Source organism: Bos grunniens, chromosome 22 (assembly GCF_055505025.1).
Source record: "Bos grunniens cultivar Pamir isolate PY7600 chromosome 22, Bosgru_T2T1.0, whole genome shotgun sequence".
NCBI classification, from domain to species: Eukaryota; Metazoa; Chordata; class Mammalia; order Artiodactyla; family Bovidae; genus Bos; species Bos grunniens.
In genome coordinates this window covers 48,167,826-48,173,825 of record NC_141186.1, presented here as the reverse complement: position 1 = coordinate 48,173,825, position 6,000 = coordinate 48,167,826, and the positions used below count along the sequence as shown (strand labels likewise).

Sequence of the window (6,000 nt, the reverse complement as noted above, 5' to 3'; positions counted from 1 at the left end):
GCACTTCCGTGTGCCGCTGCGCGGGAGCGGGAGGCGGCGGACCTGGAATCTCTTGAGCGACCCCCGGCGTTCGCCCGCCGCGCCGAGGCCCGGGTGGTAACTCACCGGCCGCCGGGCCCGTCCGGGTCTGGCGCGCACCGACCCCTTCTCCGCGAGCGCTCCCGGGAGCCGCGCCGCGAGCCGGACCCCAGCCACCGCGACCCCTGGCGCCTGGCCCTGCGCCCGGAGGTGAGTGCGTGCCGGGCCGTAAGATCGGGCCGTAGGATCAGGCTGCCCCGAGGGCGCGCCGCTCCTCCCTTCCCCTCCCCGCTCCGGTTCCCGTTTCCGAAACTAAGAAACTGAGCTGCGGCCGGCGAAAGTCCCGCCGAGCTCCGAGACCCGCCGGTGCCTCCGTAACCCTGTCGGTCAGTCTGGCCCTTTGTCCAGCGGTGGAGGCCGAGGGGCTCTCATCCGTCTGCTCTCGGCCCCTCTCTACTCGTGTCTCCAACGCCTCTGAGGGTCCTCTCATCTGTTCCAAATTTCTCGAGCTCTCTGTCCGTCCATCCGTCCCCACTCCTTCAGTGTTCCCCGCCCGCCTCTCCCTGGTCCCCATCTGTCTGCCCTTTGCCCTCCTGGCTCCCCATCACCCCATCCGACCCTGCCTCTGGCCACCCTCTAGATCCTGTCCTGTGGGAGCTGCGCCCCTGGCCCACGCTCGCCGCCCCTGCCTGTCCGCCGCCTCTCTTTTTTTTACCACGGGGCTGAAACCAGGCTATCCACTGGGCCTCGCCTCCCGCCCCTGGGACCCTGCCCGGCCCAGCCGCCGCGGCGCCTCCTCTTCGCTTGCTCTCTTCTTTCAGTCTCTGTGTCTTTCTCCCCATCTGTCTCCGGGCTGGGCGTGGCTCCAGTCTCCACCATCCCCCCCATGCCATTCCCTGCTCCCCCTCCTCTGGTGGTCCCTTCCCAATCCAGATGCTTCCCCTGTAGGGGCCCAGCCAGGAGAGGGGAAGGGGTGGAGGAGAAGAGAGGTCAGGCGATAGAATTGCCCCACTTCCCCAACTCCTCTGTTTGTCCTTGTCAGGGAGGGGAGAGCCCACTGAGCCCCCCACTTGAACCCGGTGAGAAGGATTTGGAGTGAGTAGATTTGGAGTAGTGACATTCCTTTCTCTTCTGGCCCCTACACTATGCGCCTGGACCTTGTCTTCTTGTGCTCAGTTGCCTGTACCTATCACGTAGGTATGTTGTATATCTGTGTCTCCTTGTGTATTGTTTGCCCCCAGGTCTGGGACTTGCCCCTGTGTGTCCTTTTAAACATGTGTGACTTGCCTGTGTGTATGTGTGTATGTTTGTTTGGGTGTCCTGAAGCTCTTTGTGCTCTTTGCAGCTATGTATGGACTGTTTTTTGTCACCAGACTCCCCTCTATGTGTTGGGATGTGTGCCCATGTGCCTGGAGGGTCCTGTGTTGCACACTGGGTATGTCATAGTGACCCACATACAGCCATCAGTGTTGGTGTCAGCCCCCCAGGCTCGTGTGTGTGTGTGTGTGCACGCGCACGCACTTACATGTTCTCTGCACTGAGCTGCTGTGACCAGGCTGACCTGGTCACTGAGGGAGGTGACTGGTCCCTTGGGTTTCCTCGTTCCTGCTGTGGACTGAGCTGGGGTGTGGTGGACAAGCCAATAGAGGGCAGTTGTACTTGTGTGTGTGTGTGTGTGTGCGTGAGAGAGAGAGAGATGTGGAGGTGTTTGGACAGTTGTATTTGGCTGTAGGGTGGTATGAGGGATCTGGCGTGTGACAGGAGTTTGGCTGGGGGCGAGGCTAAGCGAATGGCTGGTGGGAGACTCACACTGTGACTATATGAAATTGTGCGGATGTGTGCTTGGGGAGTCACTGTGATTGTGGGGAACCGAGAGTGCTTGGGCGTGGGTGTCAGTAGCAGAAGGAGGTGCAACAAGGTGTATGTTGCCTATGCCCTGGGGTGGCAGTGCTGAGAGGGAAGGTAAGAGCTCTTGTGTGTGCGCGCGCACGTGTGTATGTACATGTGGGAGGTCATGAGGTTGTGGATGTGCATGTGACACACTCAAGCCCAGCGCTGGCTCCTGGGAAGATGGGGAAAACCCTCCATCTCTCACCTTCCTCCACTCTCTCAAGTTCACAGACACCCTAAGTCACAGTGTTGTGAGCAAGACCTTGGGCTTGACCCAAGAAAGATTTAAGCTTAAATACTCACTGTGCCTTTTAAGAACAAGAGCTGGGAACTAGGCCTCTCTAAGGCGGTTTCCTTATTTATCTGCAGAGTGGACAAAGTTGTGAGGACCAGAGGTCCTCCAGCCTTGGTCCATAGTGAAAGCTCAGCAGATGCTAAGTCTTGTTTGGTGAACACTTACCTGCCCTCAAATGTTGTCATCATCATCATTGTTGTTGTTTAGTCACTAAGTCATGTCCGACTCTTGCGACCCCATAGACTGTAGCCCTCCAGTCTCCTCTGTCCATGGGATTTCCCAAGCAAGAAAAATGGAGTGGGTTGCCATTTCCTTCTCCAGGGGAATCTCCCCCCACCCAGGGATTGAACCTGTGTCTCCTGCATTAGCGGGTCGATTCTTTAAAACTGAGCCGCCAGGGAAGCCCCTCCGAACTGTATGGTCCCCATTCTCCTGGGAGCTGGAGCTGCTAAAAGCCCAGATAGCCCCAACCCAACTTCCTGCCTGTGATGTAGCTCTTGCCCCCTCCCATCCGCTTGGAGGGAAGAGACCCTACCTGCATCCAGCCCTGTTGAGGCCAGCCCACATTATACCCTCCACCAGTCTCAGCAGCAGAAATGGTGCTGGTGGAGGTGATTTGGAGTTGTGACCGCAGGGTACTGACACCGTTTAGCTGGCACAGCTAATTGGAGTTTAAAATTAGAAATAACTTGAAGTGCAGACAAAAAGATAAAACTCGAGGGTGCCTCGGTCCCAAGGGAATGGTGATGGGGGTCTTCAGTGGGAGGAGGGGCTCACATCTGGGAAAGAGAATCTTCTGTGGAGACCTGGACTGGCCTGCAGAGAAAGTGCTTAGACCTTTCAGCCAGGAGACCTGGGGTATCCTGCTGCCTTTGCTGTTACTTCCTTCTAGGATCTCCCTGGGCCTCTGTTTTTAAAGCTGTATAATGGGCACAACAGTAATGAGAGAATCACCTGAACTAGAAGGTACAAAACAAAGAATGAAGAAGTGTCATTATTCGTTTGGCACTCCAGTGAGTTCAGTACAGCAGCTGGCACACCACATCACTGGAACCTCACAACCACTTGAGACATTGCCCCACTTCAGAGATGAGACAAACTGAGGCTCAGAGGAATTGCCCCAGGCCATAAAGCAGTGGTCCCTGATTGAACCGTAGGCCTCCAAGCCCACAGGGCAGGCTCTTGAAGATGAGAGGACTGGGGACAGCTTTTTTGCTGTGTCTGTAACCCGGAAATGCTCCAAGGGCTAAGACATAGTCTTCCAACCCCTAGCATGGAGTAGACACATAGCCGGTGCCCTGGAAAAGATGACCCCAATACCCCACTTCACAGAAGAGACAGCCAGGTCCAAAGAGGCCAAGGTCTCAGAACCAGACGAGGCTGACCCGGGCCTGTGTCGGCCATGCTGGGGCTGACAGATGGGGAAAGCCTGTTTGGTGGTGCCTACCGGCTCAGCTGTTTTCTCTTGCTCTTGCAGATCTGCTGGGGACTGGCCCAGGTGAGGGCACAGGCCTACTTCTGGTGGTGCTTGTGTGGCAGTGGTGGCCTCGGCAGCCAGGACTAGAGGCTGCGGGGATCTGGGAGCCTCAGGTAAGACTGGGTCCTTTTAGGCAGGTGGACAGATGGACAGTGTACAGGGATGGCCTTCCACTTTGGGCTTCTCCCCTTCTGCCCTGGCCCTGGAGTCGGTATGGGGTTGTGGAGGTGGGCGGTGGCGCGCACACAGAGTCCTTAGTCTGTGTGTGGGGTCTGGGTGCCCAGGGAGGGTAGCAGTTCACTCTGGCCCAGAGAGCTCCCTGCCGTGAAGTGGCTTCTGACCCAGGGAAGGCTTTGGCCTTGAAGCTCAGAGACCTGGGGCCACCGGTGATTGGGTGCCAGGAGTGGTGACACTGCTGGCCGGGCAGAGAGGAGGCGTTGTTTGAGCCAGAGTGAGAGCAGATGTATCCGCTTTCCATGGTCCCTTTCTCTGCCTCAGGCCGTCCTCATCATCACACAGGGAAACTGAGGTTTGCCCTGGGCCTTCTAGGGGTTGGACACAAGGTCTCCCAGCTCCTGGCACAACCAAACTCTCTTCCACATACCCAGTTCACCCTGGCCTTTCTGGGGCCAGAGGAGAGCCCTGAAGTCCCCGTCTGCAGCCCCCAGATTCAGGGTGCGCTGGAACTCTCTGTGGAATGCCGGGAAGGCTGTACTCTATCAGGTGCCTTATAAAGCTCAAAGTTCCCTCCTTTGGGTCACACTTGCCCCCTTCCACCTGCATTACAGTACAGAAGTGAAAGTTACCCTTTGGGTGTCCAGAGTCCAGTGAACAGGATCCTTGGGGGCACTGGGGGCTGCTGAGGGTGGCAAAGATGTTCTTTCCTTCAAAGAGTCCTCCCAGATCAACCCCTCAGTCCCACCCCCTTGGCTCTGGCACCTACAGATCTTGAGGGTGAAAAGACGGTGGGGGCTGGGGTCCCCCTTGGAGGGAGGGCAGGACATCAGGGCCCTGGCTCCTGGAGTGGGAGTGGGGGCTAAACAAGGGCAGGGTCTATGCTGGGTCTTCTGTTTATTCAACCTTTCCTCAAACTTGGTGGGAAGGGAGTGACGTGTCCTTGGTTGGCTGGGGAACTCTGCTATGTGAGGTCAGGGGGCCATTCCCGCCCACCACTGAGCCTCATTCCCTAAGAAGTCCAATTAATTAACCTTGAAGCCTGGGTATGTCACACCTACTTTCTGCTCTCAGAGGTCACCTACCTCACTAGCATAGGCATATAAACACACACAGGGATACAGAAGCTGAGCTGCACTCTGCCCCCATACCCGCAAACCCGCGAGTGCCTGCACATGCACCACACATGCGCACACATGAACACAGGTGTTCACATGCACTCACTGGCAGGCACGCTCAAACACGCACACAGACGCTCACCTGCTCACCCAGTCATCCGTGCACTCAGACGCCTGCCCACACATACCACACTGTGCCCATTCTGGGTCAGAAAGGGGTGGGGGCGGCGGTCCTTGGTCAGCGTCACAGCTCAGCCTGAATCTGGCACTGAAGGTGAGGTTTGAGGTGTAACTGTGACCACAGGCACTCCAGGGGACAGCGCCACCCTTGGAGGTGAGCTTTGCCCAGACATTTACCAGTTATCCCGCCTGGGCCAGGCCCCCAGGCTGACCGGGCTTGACGTTGCGGGGGGAGGGGGGATGAGTGCGGGGGAGGAGCCATGTCAGCTGTGCCGTTTGTGGCTGCTGCCACAGAGGAGGAAGTGGGCTGTCTGTGGTCATGGGCCCAAGGTGCTCACAGGCGGGTGGGCGATTCTATCAGCTTGTCTGTGCCCTGCAGTGTCCACGCCTGGTACAGGCAGAGTTGCTGGGCCCCGGGGACTGGGAGGCAGGCAGGGGACTTCTCCCGGGGCAGTCTGTGCACTTTCCAAGGCCCGGGCCCAAGGAGAAACCGTCTGAGGTGTTTCCGGAGGCCCACTTCCTCTGGGCTGCCCAGGAAGTGGTTTTAAAGTGGGACTGACCAGCTCTCCATCTGCGGCTCGCTCCGCCCCAGCCTGGCCCCCGAGGAGAACAGTGTCTGGACAGTGGGTTAGGTCGACCGATCGGGCTTTCCTCGGCCACGGCTGGCCAGCCCAGGATGGAGACTCAAGGAGGGGAATGGGGGTGCTGAGGCCACAGAGTCCCCCGCAGCCACCATGACCCCAGCTCCTCCTTTCCTCCAAGCTGTAAGCCGAGGCTCAGAGCACAAGCTCTGGCAGGAAGGGCACCTTGTGTGTGAGAGATGCTGGGCTGCATCTCTGGGATTAGGC

General features: G+C 58.1%; 1 protein-coding gene across 5 annotated transcripts in view; it reads left to right on the top strand.

Annotated features, from left to right (window-relative positions):
• The window catches only part of PRKCD (protein kinase C delta), a 30,256-nt gene continuing 24,256 nt past the window's right edge, over positions 1–6,000 (top strand). For 2 of the 5 annotated variants that reach the window (XM_086367527.1, XM_086367524.1), the window contains exons 1-2: positions 12–228; positions 3,681–3,793. The gene's annotated coding sequence lies outside the window, so the exon portion shown is untranslated. Of the gene's footprint in view, positions 229–1,060; positions 1,216–3,680; positions 3,794–6,000 lie in introns of all 5 variants that reach the window. The other 3 variants (XM_086367525.1, XM_086367529.1, XM_086367528.1) reach the window with 3 other exon arrangements.